At 44.2% G+C, this 22436-nt stretch overlaps 1 protein-coding gene across 3 annotated transcripts in view; it reads right to left on the reverse strand.

Moving 5' to 3' along the window:
* The window catches only part of CHRM1 (cholinergic receptor muscarinic 1), a 204890-nt gene extending 190403 nt beyond the window's left edge, over positions 1–14487 (reverse strand). For 2 of the 3 annotated variants that reach the window (XM_069738779.1, XM_069738778.1), the window contains exon 1: positions 14310–14461. The gene's annotated coding sequence lies outside the window, so the exon portion shown is untranslated. Of the gene's footprint in view, positions 1–14309 lie in introns of all 3 variants that reach the window. The other variant, XM_069738777.1, reaches the window with a different exon arrangement.
* Positions 14488–22436: the final 7949 nt, after the last annotated feature.

Raw genomic sequence — 22436 nt, forward strand, 5'->3', positions numbered from 1 at the left:
CTTCCTATCCGACCTCTACAGTGATGCCTCTACCCTGTGCCAGTCACTGCCTGCTTACCAAATACCTACCTGCCTAGGGTTAGGGTTAAGTTAACCCTAACCTTAACCCTTAGGATTTAACGTAAACTTCTCACTTAAAAAGCTCCCCACAGTGCTACACCAAACAATGTCTCCTTCCTCGCTAGTGTCTACCACCTTACCAGTGCTATTAACAATCTGCACCTTCCCATCCCATCTCTAAGACTTTTCTCATGCTGCACCAGTTCTCTGGATTGCGTTACCCTGGACAATCAAATTTATTTCCAACTTTTTAAGTGTTTAAACACATTTTTCCTTGACAGGCACATCACATTCTTTAATCAATTTATCAGTTTTCATCCCTTTCTATATTAATATATTATTTCTCAAAATCTAATCTCTTAATTTAAGAGTATCCCCTACACTCATGGGCAGTTTGTATCTGTTCGTACGCAGTTGCTGGCTGGTGACTGGCGTATAAAGTTTTGTATATGCTATACTACATTGTTTTATAAAAAAGAAGGCTGGACCATTATATAAAATTAGCACCTCCATATGTCCTTGTTGATCGTAAGCTATATATAATATTTAGTTTGATGCCAGGTAGAGGGGCCTCTGGTGAAATGGTGTGTCTGGCATTTTATGGGGCTCTCACACTATATGAGTGACATCGTAGGGACACACTGTATACGGGACCACTGACACATGCATTTTATGGGGCTCTCACACTATATGAGTGACATCGTAGGGACACACTGTATAGGGGACCACTGACGATGGTGTGTCTGGCATTTTATGGGGCTCTCACACTATATGAGTGACATCTGTTATGAACAGGTGATTCAGAACCACAATGGACCTAGTGGTTAAGAGCACACAAGTGACCTGTTTAGTTACTAAATAGGACGAGCTCTGAGACGTGGGAACTCTGCTGACCGCAATTCCTGATCCTATCATACCACACTAAAGGTAGCCGTGGAGCGCTCCTGACCAGAACCTAGGCGCCTCGTCACAGCCTGAGAAACTAGCTAGCCCTGAAGATAGAAAAATAAGCCTACCTTGCCTCAGAGAAATTCCCCAAAGGAAAAGGCATCCCCCCACATATAATGACTGTGAGTAAGATGAAAATACAAACACAGAGATGAAATAGATTTTAGCAAAGTGAGGCCCGACTTACTGAATAGACCGAGGATAGGAAAGATAGCTTTGCGGTCAGCACAAAAACATACAAACAACCACGCAGAGGGGACAAAAAGACCCTCTGCACCGACTAACGGTACGGAGGTGCTCCCTCTGTGTCTCAGAGCTTCCAGCAAGCAAGAAAAACCAATATAGCAAGCTGGACAGAAAATATAGGAAACAAAAGTAACACAAGCAAAACTTAGCTCATGCAAGGCAGACAGGCCACAGGAACGATCCAGGAGATAGCAAGGCCAATACTGGAACATTGACTGGAGGCCAGGAACAAAGAACTAGGTGGAGTTAAGTAGAGCAGCACCTAACGACTTAACCTCGTCACCTGAGGAAGGAAACTCAGAAGCCGCAGCCCCACTCACATCCACCAGAGGAAGCTCATAGACAGAACCAGCCGAAGTACCACTCATGACCACAGGAGGGAGCTTGACCACAGAATTCACAACAGACATCGTAGGGACACACTATATAGGGCACCACTGACGACGGTGTGTCTGGCATTTTATGGGACTCTCACACTATATGAGTGACATTGTAGGGACACACTGTATAGGGGACCACAGACGATGGTGTGTCTGGCATTTTATGGGGCTCTCACACTATATGAGTGACATTGTAGGGACACACTGTATAGGGGACCACAGACGATGGTGTGTCTGGCATTTTATGGGGCTCTCACACTATATGAGTGACATCGTATGGGACACACTGTATAGGGGACCACTGACGACGGTGTGTCTGGCATTTTATGGGGCTCTCACACTATATGAGTGACGTCATATGGGACACACTGTATAGGGGACCACTGACGATGGTGTGTCTGACATTTTATGGGGCTCTCACACTATATGAGTGACGTCATATGGGACACACTGTATAGGGGACCACTGACGATGGTGTGTCTGGCATTTTATGGGGCTCTCACACTATATGAGTGACATCGTAGGGACACACTGTATAGGGGACCACTGACGACGGTGTGTCTGGCATTTTATGGGGCTCTCACACTATATGAGTGACATCGTAGGGACACACTGTATAGGGGACCACTGACGACGGTGTGTCTGGCATTTTATGGGGCTCTCACACTATATGAGTGACGTCATATGGGACACACTGTATAGGGGACCACTGACGATGGTGTGTCTGGCATTTTATGGGGCTCTCACACTATATGAGTGACGTCGTATGGGACACACTGTATAGGGGACCACTGACGATGGTGTGTCTGGCATTTTATGGGGCTCTCACACTATATGAGTGACATCGTAGGGACACACTGTATAGGGGACCACTGACGACGGTGTGTCTGGCATTTTATGGGGCTCTCACACTATATGAGTGACGTCATATGGGACACACTGTATAGGGGACCACTGACGATGGTGTGTCTGGCATTTTATGGGGCTCTCACACTATATGAGTGACGTCGTATGGGACACACTGTATAGGGGACCACTGACGATGGTGTGTCTGGCATTTTATGGGGCTCTCACACTATATGAGTGACGTCGTATGGGACAAACTGTATAGGGGACCACTGACGACGGTGTGTCTGGCATTTTATGGGGTTCTCACACAATATGAGTGACGTGGTATGGGACACACTGTATACAGGACCACTGACGACGGTGTGTCTAGCATTTTATGGGGCTCTCACACTATATGAGTGACGTCGTATGGGACACACTGTATAGAGGACCACTGACGATGGTGTGTCTGGCATTTATGGGGCTCTCACACTATATGAGTGACATCGTAGGGACACACTGTATAGGGGACCACTGACAACGGTGTGTCTGGCATTTTTTGGGGCTCTCACACTATATGTGTGACATCGCATGGGACACACTGTATAGGGGACCACTGACAATGGTGTGTCTGGCATTTTATGGGGCTCTCACACTATGTGAGTGACATCGTAGGGACACACTGTATAGGGGACCACTGACGATGGTGTGTCTTGCATTTTATGGGGCTCTCACACTATATGAGTGACATCGTATGGGACACACTGTATAGGGGACCACTGACGATGGTGTGTCTGGCATTTTATGGGGCTCTCACACTATATGAGTGACATCGTAGGGACACACTGTATAGGGGACCACTGATGATGGTGTGTCTGGCATTTTATGGGGCTCTCACACTATATGAGTGACGTCGTATGGGACACACTGTATAGGGGACCACTGACGATGGTGTGTCTGGCATTTTATGGGGCTCTCACACTATATGAGTGACATCGTATGGGACACACTGTATAGGGGACCACTGACGATGGTGTGTCTGGCATTTTATGGGGCTCTCACACTATATGAGTGACATCGTATGGGACACACTGTATAGGGGACCACAGACGATGGTGTGTCTGGCATTTTATGGGGCTCTCACACTATATGAGTGACATCGTATGGGACACACTGTATAGGGGACCACTGACAATAGTATGTCTGGCATTTTATGGGGCTCTCACACTATATGAGTGACGTCGAATGAGACACACTGTATAGGGGACCACTGACGATGGTGTGTCTTGCATTTTATGGGGCTCTCACACTATATGAGTGACATCATAGGGACACACTGTATAGGGGACCACTGACGACGGTGTGTCTGGCATTTTATGGGGCTCTCACACTATATGAGTGACGTCGTATGGGACACACTGTATAGGGGACCACTGATGATGGTGTGTCTGGCATTTTATGGGGCTCTCACACTATATGAGTGACATCGTATGGGACACACTGTATAGGGGACCACTGACGATGGTGTGTCTGGCATTTTATGGGGCTCTCACACTATATGAGTGACGTCGTATGGGACACACTGTATAGGGGACCACTGACGACGGTGTGTCTGGCATTTTATGGGGCTCTCACACTATATGAGTGACATCGTAGGGACACACTGTATAGGGGACCACTGATGATGGTGTGTCTGGCATTTTATGGGGCTCTCACACTATATGAGTGACATCGTATGGGACACACTGTATAGGGGACCACTGACGATGGTGTGTCTGGCATTTTATGGGGCTCTCACACTATATGAGTGACATCGTATGGGACACACTGTATAGGGGACCACTGACAATAGTATGTCTGGCATTTTATGGGGCTCTCACACTATATGAGTGACGTCGAATGAGACACACTGTATAGGGGACCACTGACGATGGTGTGTCTTGCATTTTATGGGGCTCTCACACTATATGAGTGACATCATAGGGACACACTGTATAGGGGACCACTGACGACAGCAGTGTATGAAGGGCTCATTGGGAGCTACTCTGTGTCTGGCAGTGTACATGGGAATCCATTCTCATGATGTGCCACTTTTGTGGCAGAAGCTGAGTTGTCTGTCATACTTCACAAAGAATAATGTAAATTATTCAGAATACTATATAAAAGTTTGAAGAGATTATATTTTCAACTGCCAGAGGGAGAAGGAGACCTATTCTGCTCAGTAATGTCACCAAGGGGGACATGAGGAAGAAAAAAAGAAAAGATGAAAAAGATATTTTTATATGCTAAATTAGTTTAAAATAGCTATTATCAACATTTCTGGACTTTTGGCTTGATAATTATTTATTGGATAATCTCTGAAAAGAAACTGGAACCATGGGGGAAAAAACTATAGGGAAATGATTAAGACTGATTTATTATGAAGTGCACTGGAGTGAGATGTGTCTAAATTATTAAGATGCAAATGCCTCTTAAAGGGGTTGTCCAGGCCAAATCAATAAGTCTGCAGTCAATCTGTGTTACTGAAGACTTATGAATACCTCCAGTGCTGGATTTTGGCCCGGGACCGGAGGGTATGTATGTATTATACATACTCCCGGCCAGGGCCTGTTCAGTGGGCGTTGCCTCGCTCCATACATTTGTCACGTCAACTGCGCGGCTGCGTCACTAGGTGGGGTGAAGACGCGCTCAATACAAGTGTTGTTAACCCTGCTGTTGTCTTCGGTCTGGGGAGACCGATTTTGAACTTTGGTATTTTTTGGGGTGTTCAAGATGCGGTTCTGAAACTTGTGGTTGATTGACTTAAATGAGGATGGGTCGGTCGGCCACGGGTTTCGGAGCCGCATCTTGAATATTTTAAAGAATATTGAAGTTCAAGGTCGGTCGTTTTTGACCGAAGACAACAGCAGGGTTAAATAAAGCCCCCTAAAAAGACAAGAGCGCACTCCTTAAGTCTGGAGAAAAAAAAGTTCAATCTCCAGAGGAGACGAGGCATCTTTACTATGAGAACTATTACGCTGTGGAATAGTCTACCTTAGGAGGTGGTCACAGTGGGAACTGTGAATGGTTACAATAAGGCGCTTTTCGAAGAAAGTAACATAACTAATTTCCAACATGTAAATGTATAAAGTTCTATTCTTAATGTTTGACCCAGATGATTGACGTTCAGGATCAGGATGGAAAGATTTGCTCTTTTGGGCCGGATCATGCATTGTGATTCTATACACGCTCATTTCTTTTATTGTTTTCCATCCCTTGGTTGAACTTGTCTGATATTTGTCTTTTTTTTTTTCAAGCTATGTAACATTAGTGAAAAACAAGCTTCCCTTTATACTGCGTAGCAGAAGATATGATATCATTTAAATAGCCCAGTTATTCTTTTCTTCTTTTATTTCACAAATCTTTTTTTTTTGGCTACTGGAGTAACAAATTGGCCATGGTCCAACTCAACGTATTCCCGTAATCGATTTGTTCCGTTGCTTCTGAAAATACCAGGACAATGTGTAATCTGGGGGCATCACATAATTAATTAAAAAGTGACAAAAAAAATGATACTGCCGCGATGCCAACGAGCGCCACGTGACCAATCAGCGCTCATTATATCCACGCACTCATTAATCACTGCCAACTTCTACCAGAAACTCACGACTATGGAAATCTTGTGCACGATAGTCGGGAATGAAGAGATGAATAATTACAACGAAGCAAAAAAAAATAATAAATACATAAAAAAGATAAACAGGGGCAAATTGATGTATTATGTATTTTTAACAGTCGTTGGCATAAATCCACTGAAAAATATGAAATTTAGGACAAACTCAAAAAATGCAATAAAGACACTTAGGAGACGATGATGCTTCGCTGGTGCTGACCTGCGGAGTTCAGATTTGTGCCAACTTGTCCCAAAGAGAAAGAATAGAGTGTTGGTGCATATTTGGTCACCGCTCTATTCCGATGCAGAATTTCAGGGACCGATCGGATCCCAGTGATCCACAAATTTTTTTCAACCCCTTCCCAACACGGCCAATTTCCATTTTTGCATTTTCATTTTTTCCTCCCCTTCTTCCCAGAGCCATAACTTTGTATTCTTTTGACCACAGAGACGTATGAGGGCTTGTTTTTTTCTGTACTTTTGAATGACGCCAACATAGTGTACTAGAATATGGGGGAAAAAAAAACATTCCAAATGGGGTGAAATTGCAAAACACCCCCCCGCCCCCCTCAATTGTGACATTGTTTTTAGGGGAATTGTTTTGACGGCGTACATTGTGTGGTACATGTATGGCAGATGTCCGTAAGGGGTTGGACTTCTACAAAGCACAAGCCAACACTCATTAATGCCCATTGGGCCTCTGCGGTTAGGATATATTCTGCATTTTTAGGATTTAGCCCTTTTCAGGCATCAGGCGTAACAGTACGCCAATGTCGGACACCCTCACTTTGATGTGGGCTTCGACGGTGAGCCCACATCTTTTTCGGCACATGTCAGCTGTTTTAAACAGCTGACATGTGCTGCTAACAGCCGCGGGTGGAATCGCGATCCACCCGCGGCTGTTAACCCGATAAATGCCCCTGTCAAGCTCTGACAGCGGCATTTAACATGGGCTTCCAGCAAGCGCAGTGGAATTCGCTGATTGGTTTTGCATGGCAACCAGAGGTCTCCAGCAGAGACCTATCGGGTTACAGCAGTTTCTAGTCTCCCATGGAGTCTATTGAAGCATGCCAAAGGTAAAAAAAAAAAAAAAGTTTTTAAAAATATAAAAAAATATATAAAAGTTCAGATCATCCCTCTTTTGCCCCACTCAAAATAAAACAGTAAAAAAAAATCAAATATACACATATTTGGTATCACTGCGTTCAGAATCGCCCAATGTATCAATATGAAAAAAGAATTATCTCGATCGCTAAACCACATAACGAGAAAAAAAGTAAAAACGCCAGAATTACGTTTTTTTGGTCGCCACAACATTTCTTTAATTGCATTAGTTTGATGTGACTTTACATGGGGGCGCTAGTGGGCACAAGGCTAGATCTTCTCACTGATGCCAATGCTGGCCTGATAATCACACATTAATATACTTTATAGTTTTTCATATCAACTCTTCAAAAAAGCGATAGAAAAGTTGGGTTTTTGGCCATCTGGTGCCAGTCTGAACTCTACAGGTCGGTACCGGTAAAGCATCGTGGTCACGTAGAGGAGCTGCTCTGCTGAATATTTATGTTTGGGTAAAAGATAAGTTTTTTCCGTGTATTTATGCCCAGATCTGATGTAAATGAAGGAATCCAGTTATGAATCTGTGGGCTTCTGATAGAAGTTGGCAGTGATTAATGGGTGCATGGATATAATGAGCTGATTGGTATCAAAGCAGTATCGCTTTTTTGGTCACTTTCTAATTAATTGGTGACACAGGATAGGCGACGATAATGTTACATTTTGGAAATACCCAAAATATGAAGTCTATCCTGTAGATGTTAGTATTACCTGTGCTCTTTCTTTCTCTTATAGGGGATATGCCACCAGGTTTTTTTGCCACCTAGCCTGATGTAGGTTCAGAGACACTGATTCCAGCGATGTGTCACTTACTGAGCTGCTTGCTGTAGTTTTGATAAAAATCACTGTTTTATCAACAGGAGATTATCACTAGCGGACGAGTAAACCTGCTGCCAGGTAGTTCAGCCACTTCTCCCCACCACTTATTGGAAGGTTTCTGCCTATGCACAGTGTACACAGAAAGCTGCCAATCAGCGATATGTACAGGTGTTATCCAGATCTCAGCATTCAGAGAACTGCTAGATCTACAGCAAACAGAGATTTTATCAAAACTGAAGCAAGCAGCCCAGTAAGTGATGCATCGCTGGAATCAGGGTCTCTTTATATTATTTTGCTGCCCTTAGATGGGGTTGCAAAAACACAGACAGATTCCACTTAACTTGCACATGACTATGCCTGGGAGCATTGCTTATTTTAGGGAAGAACTCCTCTTTGATATTGAATCGGATGGAACATGACATTATTTTTTTAAGCCAAATTCTACAGTTTACATATTAAAGAACACCGTATGGCTCATATAAAGCAGAACTCTCTTGATGTGTAAATTTATTTAAAGGTAATCTATCAGCAGGTTTTTGCTATGTAATCTGACAGCAGCATGAGGTAGGGACAGAGACCCTGATTCTAGCGATGAATCACTTAGCTTACTGAGTGCAGCGGTTCTGGCAGAATCAGTTGCTCCTGCTGCAGATCTAGCAGTGATAACACGTTCAGAGTACGGTCAGTATTTTATTTCAGTAGTTGTAAGCGGAATCCGAAAGCTGCAGGCGTGTGATCAAGTATGTGATTTATGCAAATGAGGTCATGTGCCAACTAGATGAGTGCGGCTTAGCTCAATGCAAGCGTATTGAGAGCGGCCGGCCATGTCTAGCCGGGTGGAAGTGTGCAAATCGGTCACAAGACCACCACCTCTCGGCATCGGGAGTGCGCACTGTGCTCACTGTGAGGATTCACAAGTCTGCAGTCACATAGACTGACTGCAGACTTGGACCCCAAGGCTGGATATCCCCTTTTACTTAGAGTTCTGAGTTGAGGTTTAAATTAATGTAGGGGTCTGACCAGGGGGACTTAGATACATTTTCTGGCTTGGTCCATCTTATTAATTTAGAGGTCAGAATGAATTTAGAGGTCTTACATTAATTTTATGGTCTCGTCATAGGGTTTGGTGAATTAAGGAATCTTACCTGGGATCAAACATACTTTTGGGGTCTTGATCTTGGCTCTTAAATTAATTTTGGGGTCATATCTGGGATCTTATTATTTAGGGGTCTAGGATGTGAATTCATTTAGAGGTCTTAAATTAATTTTGAGTCTGGACTGTGGTCTGAATAATTTAGGGGTCATATTAGGTTTTTTTTATCTGGGGTCTTATTAATTTAGGGGTCTGGTTTAAAGTTCAAATTCAAGTTGTAGTCTGGTTTTAGACCTTAACTTAATTTTGGGGTCTGCTTTGTGGTTCGATTACGGTAACTTAGGGGTCTTAAATACATTTTGGGGTCTGGTCTAGGATTTGATTTATTTCGAGGTCTGACCTGGGATCAAAATAACTTTGAGGTCTTGGTCTTGGCTCCTAATTTAATTTTTGGGTCAGATTTGTCATCTCATTAATTTGGGGGTCTGGTTTGAAGTTTAAATTCAAATGTTGGGGGTCTGTTCTGTGGTTTGATTCATTTAGGGGTCTGATCGTGGGTTTAAATTAATTAAAGGGAACCTGTCACCCCGTTTTTTGAGATTGAGATATAAATACTGTTAAATAGGGCCTGTGCTGTGCGTTACTATAGTGTATGTAGTGTACCCTGATTCCCCATGTATGCCGAGAAATACATTACCAAAGTCGCCGTTTTCGCCTGTCAATCAGGCTGGTCTGGTCAGGTGGGCGTGTTCACAGCGTTCTTTTCTTCCCCAGCTTTCCGTTGGTGGCGTAGTGGTGTGCGCATGTCCAAGGTCCGGATTCCCTGTGCCCACGTGAAGACACAGCGCGCGATCTGCGCTGTCATTCCTTTCATCGGTGCGGGCGGCCATCTTCCTGGGGCCGCGCGTGCGCAGATGTAGTGCTCTGCTGCACGGGGCTTCAGGAAAATGGCCGCGGGATGCCGCGCGTGCGCAGAAGAGATCGCGGCGGCCATTTTCCCAAAGCCGAGTTTGCATCTCGGCTTTGGGAAAATGGCCGCCGCGATCTCTTCTGCGCACGCGCGGCATCCCGCGGCCATTTTCCTGAAGCCCCGTGCAGCAGAGCACTACATCTGCGCACGCGCGGCCCCAGGAAGATGGCCGCCCGCACCGATGAAAGGAATGACAGCGCAGATCGCGCGCTGTGTCTTCACGTGGGCACAGGGAATCCGGACCTTGGACATGCGCACACCACTACGCCACCAACGGAAACCTGGGGAAGAAAAGAACGCTGTGAACACGCCCACCTGACCAGACCAGCCTGATTGACAGGCGAAAACGGCGACTTTGGTAATGTATTTCTCGGCATACATGGGGAATCAGGGTACACTACATACACTATAGTAACGCACAGCACAGGCCCTATTTAACAGTATTTATATCTCAATCTCAAAAAACGGGGTGACAGGTTCCCTTTAATTGGGTCTTAAATCACTTTTTGTGGTCCGGTCTATGGTCTGATTAATTTAGTGGTCTGAACTGGGGTTTGCATTAACTTGGGGGTTTTAATCATTTCAAGTTCTGGATTTGGATCTTAAATTAATTTCGGGTTTTCATTTTGCTTAGAATAATTTACTGGTATGATATTTGTTAGATTTCTAGCATATATTTTTTTTCTATCCACACTTTATACGTCATCACATTTCAAGATGGTAATAAAAGAGTCTGAAAAATTCCTGTTTGGATTTCCTAAACTCCAGCATGGGAAAGTTGTGTTACTCTACAGACATCCTGACCGGGGAGCGATCCCATAGCGGTGCCATTATCAGGCGCGGGGCTTGAATAACACCTTATTACTACCCACATTAATAACGTGCTCTGTTTATGTATCACATCGTTGTAAATGAGATTCTATCTTTCCACAGCATCTTTACGGCTCCCACGTGTGAATAATCCCATCTTTTTCAGCCAGACTCAGGGGGACGTATTTTTATCTGCATCTAGGGACCCTCTGCTTGCGATTGCTGTCATTGCTCTTGCTTTTAATAATTTGCTTCTATGTAGGGGGAGTATTTTTTTTTTGTATCTATAAATGGAGGTTCCTGAGCAGGTGGAGGAAAAAGAAAGCAAAAAAAAAATATTCCAATTGCAAACTGGACAAAAATGTGCCCTCCGAACTGCACCTGCTCTGACCCCACAGCACCTACATTATCCTCTTGCTGTCTCCCCTACTTCCTTCCCTACACACCCATGAGCGGTTTGATATTATGCATGTCCCCTACTACTCATGATCTTGCATTCCATGCCATAATTGTGTACAGATTCACTCCTATTGCTGCGCTCCTTTTTTTTTTTTAACATTCCGGCGCTCCGAACGTTCCAATCGGAGCTCTAAATACTCAACTTTCCAAGCAATGCTCGTTACTCACCCGTCATTACCCGCATCTGTCATATTTAAGATGGAACCCTAGACTATTCGGTAGACAAAGTCAAAACAGAATCATTGTCTGCATCGTCTCATCCAATTACCCCCATCCATTATTGTAGCAGCTAAGAGTAGTAACGCTTCCATTTTTTTAAAAAAATTTCGCCAATATCTGCCGTCTAAAAAAAAAAGTTCTCCATTTCAAACTCTCCGAAATTTCTTTGACACCTTTAAAGAGCGTGTCTACATGGGTCAATATTTGTTTTTCAAAGATGTATGTGTGCACAAGTTTATTACTGTGGTACCGGGTAATATAAACACCCCGACCAACAAAGCAAAATAGAAACCGCGTCCCTCCCTGAAAGGCTGGTAAGACGCGACTGTAGCAGCGCTGGGTTTTGTTAGACACAGCAGAGCTCCCATTGTCACATGCGCTTAATGAGTTAACCCCCTGATTTGTCCGGGTTGCCACCATCGCTGTGCGTTACCAAACGGCACAACATCAAAATTCAGCTTTGCCAATCTGGCTGATTGCATTCTCCGTTCAGCACTTTTATACAGCCCCAAGCCAAATCATTAAATTGGTGCCCTTTGCCCATCACTCACCTCTCCCAATCATTGATTTCACGCCTATATTACAGATTTGTTCACACCCCAATAATCATGTACTGTGTGAAGCTATCGCTGCCCTCTCACCACCTACCAGGCACAGCTGTGCTGCGGCAGCTTCACGTTCCCCTCCAGCACCCTCTTCTAGTTGACTTCAGAAACTGTAACCCATGAAAGGATCTGGGAGTAGAATGACGGATCATCTCTGATATTCTTGTGTCCATCACCTTCGCTTGTATTAGATGGAATGGGCAGACAGGTGAACGGGCAGCCATCACAGCTCACCTGCACACATGCCCACTACGCCGTGCCATCAATCAAGACTTCTCAATTCTAGATGAACTCTGCCAGGTTTCTCAGGGCAAAACCATGTTACGTATTACACTACGTTGTACCTAGGCTTTACTTTTCTGGGGGCAAGGATTCAGTTTGTTGCCTTAACCCTGTATCTACATGCCAAGGAAGAATTGCAGTTGGTGTCCCTGCTGGCATCCTTTGGGTACGTGCCCCACCAACCCAAAATCTATGGCAAGGATTTGCTTTCCTGGGGGCTAGGGTTCACTTTGTTGCTTTAACCCTGTATATACATGCCAAGGAAGAGTTGTTGTTCGTGTCCCTGATGGCATCCTTTGGGCACATGCCTCACCAACCCCAGAGCTGTACCTAGGCTTTACTTTTCTGGGGGCTAGAATTCAGTTTGTTGCCTTAACCCTGTATGTACATGCCAAGGAAGAATTGCAGTTGGTGTCCCTGATGGCATCCTTTGGGCACGTGCCCCACCAACCCAAAATCTATAACAAGGATTTGCTTTCCTGGCGGCTAGGGTTCACTTTGTTGCCTTAACCCTGTGTCTACATGCCAAGAAAGAGTTGTTGTTGGTGTCCCTAATGGCATCCTTTGGGCACATGCCTCACCAACCCCAGAGCTGTACCTAGGCTTTCCTTTTCTGGGGGCTAGAATTCAGTTTGTTGCCTTAACCCTGTATCTACATGCCAAGGAATAGTTGTTGTTGGTGTCCCTGATGGCATCCTTTGGGCACATGCCCCAGCAACCCAAAATCTATAGCAAGGATTTGCTTTCCTGGCAGCTAGGGTTCACTTTGTTGCCTTAACCCTGTATCTACATGCCAAGGAAGAGTTGTTGTTGGTGTCCCTGATGGCATCCTTTGGGCACATGCCTCACCAACCCCAGAGCTGTACCTAAGCTTTCCTTTTCTGGGGGCTAGGATTCAGTTTGTTGCCTTAACCCTGTATCTACATGCCAAGGAAGAGTTGTTGACGTCCCTGTTGGCATCCTTTGGGCAAATGCCCCACCGACCCCAGAGCTGTTGATAGGTTTTCTTTCCCAAGGGGCAAAAAATCAGTTTGCGTCCCTAACTCTGTGTCTACATACCATGAAAGAATTGCAATTGGTGCCCCAGCTGGCACCCCATTGTGCACATGCCCCGCCATCCTCCAATCTACAGTACACCCTTACACAATGCTCAGCCAATTTCCCCCATTCCGGTATCTAAATACCACTTGACAGCTCCTCCAAGCAGATGCCCCATTAGTCCCACCTTAGCTAAACCGCTGATTATGGGGGGCATCGGTCAACAACATGATTGCTTTTCTGGACTCAAAAAATTGATGCTTTTGTTGGTGCCGTAAGTGGCGTCGCCCGGCACAACAAGGCACAAAGTGTAAAACTTACCCAATAACTTTTATGTGCAACCACTTCTTCAGCATTACAAGAACTATACAACTATATATCTTTCCAGTGCCAAAAAAAAGTCTATGTTCCTATACATGTTCCATGTCACTAGTATCAATCCTGGCACAGTAGTGATGGCGCCGATCTATAGAGAAGCGGATCCGCTCTATAACTTTACATGTAGAACATACAATCAGACCGAGCATGATCTAATATGATGACCGTCACCGCCTCTCCTCTATGTCATATTATTTTAACACCTTGCAGGGGATATCGGAAGATAAAAAAAAAATATTACAGCACAAAAAATTTCACAGCTACCGCCTCTGCCTTACATTTCTAAACTGGCAAAAAAATAATAATAAAAAGATTGATTTTTTTTTTAGGTGTATGAGAAAAAGTCACAGGAAACACAAAGACAACACAGTTATCCTGAAGATAAAGGTTACAGGGCTCTCACCTTCTGCAATATGGAGGCAGAGTTCTCCGGAGTTATAATCCCATTGCTGCTTGTATTCCAATGGTGCCTGCTGAGTGCATGGCCCTGCGTCTACGGCCGTCTGCTCGGGGCTCCTGGATATATAGGACCGTGCTGTGCGCTGCTGCTGCTGCTGCATGCCCTATATACAGTCACAGCCACTTTCCAAGACTCGCACACGAGCCCGAAGACTTATTCGACCTCTAGTGGAGAGTAGTGAAACTGCAGGCATCAAGTCCCACTCATACCGGTGCTGTTCCCTGGTGATGACAGATAGGCGCATTATTATTATTATTATTTATTGTTATAGCGCCATTTATTCCATGGCGCTTTACATGTGAGGAGGGGTATACATAATAAAAAAAAGTACAATAATCTTAAACAATACAAGTCACAACTGGTACAGGAGGAGAGAGGACCCTGCCCGCGAGGGCTCACAATCTACAAACGGGCCTAGAACCTATGGGGCCCAAAAAGTCTCTCTGGCCTATATGAAAAGACTAATGCTATTAAAGACTTGCAATAATTGGGGATCCCATTGGAGCCCATGAGCTTCATGTTACCTGTAGCAATATGTTATATGATGATTTGGCCTCTAGGGGTCACGGGAAGCGACAAACAGAACATTACCTCCCTGGATATGGCCATGTTACAGAAGCATGTGCCCCGCAATAATTTACTATGACTATAATTTGCTTTAATGAGAATTACAACATTATGAAATCAATATGTACATATACTTTTATTTCATTCATTTCTAAGGCCACATACATTTTCCAATAGTTTTGCACACAGACAACACTGGAGCTGGAATATAAGTGCTAGGTATGAGCGCTGCTAATTTGGCGCAGCTGGAAGATCCATTCCATACCTATGAAGGGGTGTTAGCAGAAAAAAAGAAAAAAATCCAGCATCCATAGCAAAAATAGATAAGTGTGTTAAAACATGTCTTGATTTGCGACCATTAAAAAAAAACAGAGATTAAAAATTCATATGGGAGACATACAGGGGTGGTGAAAGATGGACACAGGTCTACGTGTTTCAAGGTTAGTCAGGCGGTCATGTGACTGCCAGTATGAGATTTGCATACTCCCGGCCACATTCTGACTAGCAGCGCACGTCTAGTCGGCACGTGACTGCACATTCTATGACCACTGCTGCCATCCACGACTGGTCACTGCAGAATGGAACACACAGACATATCTGACATCACTTTATCATCTCATTTTTCCTCCTCTATAACCAGTGTCGAGACAGTAATAATTATCCCTCTGGACCCTGCACAGGAACAATACCCCGCTATTGTGCCCCATACAATAACAATGACCCCGACACACCATTTCTAAAAGTGTCCATATCATTTCATCTTTTTCAGCCGTATATGCCTAGTTTGGGCAGGCAGCGAATAAAATGCGAATATGACCGAAAATGATGGCCGAGAGCACACGGTGATTCTGTCTGCATCATTATGGCCGGTGGCCACGTGAATCCCGTTTTGCGGGCGACTGGCTATAAAGCCTGACGGAGCCACGAACGCAGAGCCAAATGTGACGTGGACAAAGCCTTAGACAGGGGTGTCAAACTGCATTCCTCGAGGGCTGCAAACAGGTCATGTTTTCAGGATTTCCTTGTATTGCACAGGTGATAATTTAATCACCTACACAAATAATGAGTTGGTGATTAAATTATCACCTGTGCAGTACAAGGAAATCCTGAAAACATGACCTGTTTGCAGCCCTCCAGGAATGCAGTTTGACACCCCTGCCTTAGACTTTCAGTCAGGGCAGGTTCACACGAAGGTATGTAACATTTTCCAGAGACAATTTTTTCTTTAACCCCTTAACCCCTGAAGCTTTTATTGGTTTTGCTTTTTCATTCCCCTTCTTCCCAAAGCCATAACTTTTTTATTTTTCCGTCAATATGTCCATGTGAGGGCTTGTTTTTTTGCAGGACGAGTTGTACTTTTGAACGACATCATTGATTTTACCATGTCATGTACTAGAAAACGAGAAAAAATATTCCAAATGCGGTAAAATTGCAAAAAAAGTGCAGTCCCACAATTGTTTTTTGTTTGTCTTTTTACTAGGTTCAGCCAATGCTAAAACTGACCTGCCATTATGATTCTCCAGGTCATTACGAGTTCGTAGACACCAAACATGTCTAGGTTATTTTTATCTAAGTGGTGAAAAAAAATTCCAAACTTTGTTACAAAAAAAAAATTGTGCCATTTTCCGATACCCGTAGCGTCTCCATTTTTCGTGATCTTGGGATGGGTGAGGGCTTATTTTTTTGCGTGCCGAGCTGACATTTTTAGTGATACCATTTTGGTGCAGATACGTTCTTTTGATCGCCCGTTATTGCATTTATTTGCAGGAGACCTCTGGTTGTCATGCTAACACACCGGTGACTCGCGATCACGTGATGGGGGTCACCGATGTGCGTATTTCTGGCGCGATTGCTGAAAGTGCTTGTTAAATGCTGCTGTCAGCATTTGACAGAGGTATTTAAGGGGTTAGTAGCAGTGGGTGGATCGCGATTCCACCCGCGTCTATTCCACCCGCGGCTATTCCAGCCATATGTGAGCCGTTCAAAACAGCTGATATGTGCTGGGAAAGATGTGGGCTCACCGCCGAAGCCCACATCAAAGGGGGGAGTCGAACATCGGCGTACTATTACGCTCGATGTCGGTAAGGGGTTAAAGGGGTATTCCCATCTCCAAGATCCTATCCCAATACGTAGTAGGTATAATAATAATAATAATAGAAAATACCTCTAATTAGAAATGTAGTATAGTTTGTCTGATTCTCTATGTCTCTTTCCTCATGCGCAGGCATTGCAGGACCTTATGTATCCATGGTTACGACCACTGATATAGTGACAATTAGTCAGAAGGTTGCTAGTGGACGTAACCATGGATATCTAAGGTCCTGCAATGCCTGCAGTGAAAATCAGGGATAAAAAACGCAAAAATCGGTTGTCAGCATGAGCCCTAGAAGTGACAACATGGAGAGATACTTTATTGGTTTAAGCCTCATTTGGACGTCAGTGATTTTTCTGGTATGCAAAAACAAAAATATGATTTTGATCGGTGTTTTGGATCTGAGTTTCAGCAGTGTTGGGTCAGTGTTTCAGATTGGGCGATCAGTGATTTTCTTGTGTGAAAGATAAATGATAAGCTTCTCCTATTCACTGCAATGTTAAAAGTGGACGGCACACGGATCGCATACAAAAGTGTAGGCTACAAAGCAAGCATGTATTGAGCAATCAAGGGGGGGTCTCAGAACCAAGACCGCCACTAATCAGCAGGCAATTAAACTGCTTACCAAATGTGGGAAGAAATAAATAAAATCAAAATGTAGTTACTCTTTGTATGATCCTAATGATGTGCAGGTAAAACAGCAGCTTGTTGGCATCAGGTGAAATCTGCAGCCTGCCCTTCATTTTGCAAACCTTGGCGATTGATATTTCCTATCAGAGTATAAATCATTGGGGACTATTTTTCCATAGTAATTTTTTTCTGCTTTCTGAGCACTTAGCCTTTATTGGATACGGTTTAACATTTCCATTTATCACACTCATGTAATCATGTCATGTATTTGATGAAAAATTCACATTGAGATATATTGCATATATCATTTCATTTTTAGCAGATGATCAAATACATTTACTAGGACTTTCATGGTTATAATTGATTTGTGTATGGGGTACGGCAAAAAGTAATTATGTTATTAACATCGCCTTTGTATATGTCCAGGAAAACAAAAAATTGTTCTGTGCTCAAAACTGTATCATTCTCGGAACGTAAAGATAACAAAATAATGAGGTGTAATAGGAAAGTCCTCAAACATTCAGAATTCTTCCATTGTTTCAGTACTTTTTTCCCGTGCGCCTCATTTTTCCAGGTAAAAGAATGCTCCAATTTTATGATTGTAAGAAGATGGACCGGGCCGGTGATGCCTCTCTCGTGTTGGTTCCAGAACCATCGGGGCTGTCCAGGGCCGTATTTAGAGTTTCTGCTGCCCTAGGCACTTTTAGTGCTGCCTCCCCCTTTGGTGAGTATGACACTATCAGCAGTGACTTTGGCAAGAATCGCTGATGTGAAAATCGCCTTTTGCAGCAGATCGGGCAGTTTTTCTGCATCTGCCGTGTAACAGATCACTTACGGCAACACTGCATTCGGCCTCATTCATTCCCTATGGGATTTGCGGCACTTGCTGTGATCTGGCAAATGCGGTACCATACCTCCCAACTTTTGAAGAAGGGAAAGAGGCATATAGTTTGCGGCGCGCGTGGTGCGCCGCCGCAAATTTAAGGCCACGCCTCTGACCACACCCATTTCACAACTAGTCACACCCATATCCATGTCCCAACCACACCCATTTAGCACTGCTGATCACACTGTTTTATATACAATAATTATAAGCAAACAAAAATATGGCCACACATTGCACCATACTGTATAATGGCCATTGGCCACACATGATACTCAATACTGTATAACGGCCACACGTGATGCTCCATACTGTATAATGTCCACACACAGTTCTCCATACTGTATAATGATCCCACATAATGCTCAATACTGTATAATGGCCACACAGTGCTCCATACTGTATAATGGCCACACATGATGCTCCATACTGTATAATGACCCCACATGATGCTCCATACTGTATAATGCCCCCTCCCATCTTGTATGCATGGCTCATATCCCTCCTCCTGCATGCATGGCTCATCTCCCTCCCATCCCATATACATGGCTCATATTCCCCCCCTCCTGTATGCATGGCTCATATCCCCCCGTGTATGCATGGCTCATCTCCCTCCCATCCCATATGCATGGCTCATATGCCCCACCTCCTGTATGCATGGCTCATCTCCCTCCCATCCCAGGGATCTCGATGTCGGTCGGGAGGTGACCCAGGACTTAAATAAATAAAAAACAAACAAAAAAATCTTGCTCAGGTGCCGCCTCCCGCATCGTCCCGCCCTAGGCATGTGCCCTCAAGTGTCTAGTGGCAAATATGGCCCTGGGGCTGCCACCGTTGTTGCCGGGGGGGGAAGCTTTCTGACCTGGACAGACCTTTGCACTCGACTGTAGGGGGCGTGTCAGGCATAAAAGGTGCGGTACACGGGAAAGCGGGACACTTGGCGGGAAGACAGAGCACGCAGCAGTAGAAGGTTGACTCACTCTCCATGTGTCTACGCGATAGTCCAGGCCCATGCTGCAGCTCCTCAGCCGTTGCGCACACAGACTGTGAGTGACGTAGATTTGTGTGCCCTCTCACCCCTGCGACTGAGAGTCTGACCCGCATCGTTTCGCTAACTGCCGTGAGTACGCGGCCTAAACCTGACCAGGCGAATCATCTAGAGCCGGGTAGCTTTATCCCCGTCACCGCCACTGGACTGAGACACTTTCCAGCGGTGTTAGAGACTGCTTCACCCCACGTGCGTCGTTCCGGTAACCCAGAACCTCGCCTCGGGGAGCCAGGATACGCCACTTCCGTCAAGAGATAGTGCATCAAATTCCTTCATGAACAGGCCTGAGACTTCACGCGTTATCTACAGCGCCACAGTGAGATTTCAGACTTCCACAGCCCGGAAACCATCAGACTGATAAGTTTACGTGTTTCATAACCGTTTGTTCTCACCCTGACACTAATCCCAGTTTTACTCCCCTTTTTACCCTTTCTCTCCCTGCGAGGAGTATCCCTTGTAATAAACCCTTTAACTCTTGTTCTGCCTCCTGCTCGTCACTGCATCCCGCGTTCCTGCTATTCTACACGAGCACGTTCGCTCATCACTAGTGCCTATTGCGTCTTGCGTTCTCATTGAATAAGGATTATTCACACATCAGTATTTGGTCAGTATTTTGCATCAATGTTGGTATGCCAAAACCAGGAGTGGAACTTACAGAAAAAAACTGTGATTGAAAGATTAACACCGGTTCTGGGTTTTGTAGACACTCCTGGTTTTAGCATAAAAATACTGATCAAAAATACTGATGTGTGAATAAAGCCTAAGTAGGACATTCCTAACCACACTACATATCTGTGAAATCCATGCAGTAAGGTCCCTGTGCTTCTGCTCTGTGGATTAAACGGAAAGGTTACCAAAGTAAGGCCTACTAATATTAAAATTTTAGGACAGCAGAAAGTACACATTAAGGTAAAAAAAAATAATTCCTTTAGTGCAAAAAGACAACTGACTTGTAAATAAGGTCCTATGATTTCTGCAGCTGCAGAATATCAGCTTTAAAGTTCATCTCTGTGTGCGCGTAACAGAAAAAAAATCAATTTGACCACTGCAGGCGCATAGACAGTGTTAGGGTATGTGCACACGATGTCTTTACAGCCCCCGTCAGGGTCGGACACAGTTGAGATCCCCTGTGCAAGCACCAGCTCCAAATGAAAAGATCAGATCACTCCCTTCAGGGACTGCAGCATTGTAAGCAGTGAGGCAGATAAGAAAGTAGTTACCGTACTAGTGATGAGCGAGAATGCTGGGATAAGGTGTTATCTGAGCATGCTCGTGTGCTAATAGAGTGTCTTCGGCGTGCTCGAATACTATGCTTAGCTGCATGTCTTGCGGCTGTTCGACAGCCACAACAGATGCAGAATTTCCTGTTTGCTAGACAATCCCTGCATGCGTTGCAGCTGTCGAACAGCCGCAAGACATGCAGCCAAACATAGTATTCGAGCACGCCGAAGACACTCTGTTAGCACCCGAGCATGCTCAGGTTCCACCTTATCCCAGCATGTTTGCTCATCACTAGTAGTTACCTAATTAACCTCCTTCCACCATGACAGGTATTCCTTTTTGCATTTTCACTTTTTCCTACTTTTCTTTCTTGAGCCATAAGAGTTTTACTTTTCAAAATTGCCAAAAGAAGGGCTTTGTTTGGGGATGAAATTTAGTATTTATTTTACAATATATTATAGTGAAATACAGCAAAAAAATCTATGTTCAGTGAATTGGTGAAAAAATTAAATTCTCCACCATTGTTTTTTGAGTTTGATTTTTACCACATTCAGTCTGCTGTAAAAGTGATCTACGGATGCAACATGAATGATTATTCAGCTTGGTATGGTTAAGTTGATGCCACTCTTGTGTAGCTTGAATATATTTTAGGGGTTAAAAATGTCAGAATCTTGTAATCACAAACTTTTTATTGGTATCGTTTTAAGGTACAATTTTGAATCACCTTTTATTGCATTTTTTACGGGAAGTGTGGTGACTAGTGATGATCGAACACTAAAATGTTTGAGTGCTTGGTACTCGAATCGAGCAGGTCAGAAGCTCGAACGTTCTCGACTCGAATACCGAGTATAATGGAAGTCAATGGGAAATTCAAGCATTTTTCCTGAAGACCCTAACAGGAGGGCTGGGTAGGTGGGAAAATATCGGGATGCCGCGGTGTGCGCAGATGGAGATCGCGGCGGCCATTTTCCTGAAGCCGAGTTCATTCAAATTATTTCACAAATAAACACAGATAATATCAAATAAATTGTACCACTGTCATGAAGTACAATATGTCACAAGAAAACAATGTCAGAATCATCAGGATCCGTTGAAGCGTTCCAGAGTTATAACCTCATAAAGGGACAGTGGTCAGAATTGTAAAAATTGGCCTGGTCATTAACGTGCAAACCACCCTTGGGGGTAAAGGGGTTAAAGGGTTATTTTCAGAATCACAATGTTGTCCTATAACAATGTACATAGATAGTTATTAATTTGTGCCAATATAACTCATTGTTAAATCTGCTCCATTTTGCAATTATGAACCCTCCCCCTAAGGATGCCAATCATGGCACTATCTATCCTCCAGTTGCTGTTGAATCTGTCCTGCTGTAGTTCCACTGTTTTTGGCCGTACATGCAGTCTCTCAGCTGGTTTTCTCCACAGCTCTGCTATGCCTCTATTACTCACATAGAGTGAATTCATGTTTAGAATACACTCTATTCTTCTGTGCATTGTATGGTCCTGGACAATAGTGTGTCAGTCTGATTTTATCTTCTGTCATCTGCATTAACATAGCTGAATGTATGTTTTTACATCATTGATCTGTTAGCTGGTTTCCAGAAGAAATCAACAGTCTTGTACTGTTCT

Source organism: Ranitomeya imitator, chromosome 9 (assembly GCF_032444005.1).
Source record: "Ranitomeya imitator isolate aRanImi1 chromosome 9, aRanImi1.pri, whole genome shotgun sequence".
Lineage (NCBI taxonomy): Eukaryota > Metazoa > Chordata > Amphibia > Anura > Dendrobatidae > Ranitomeya > Ranitomeya imitator.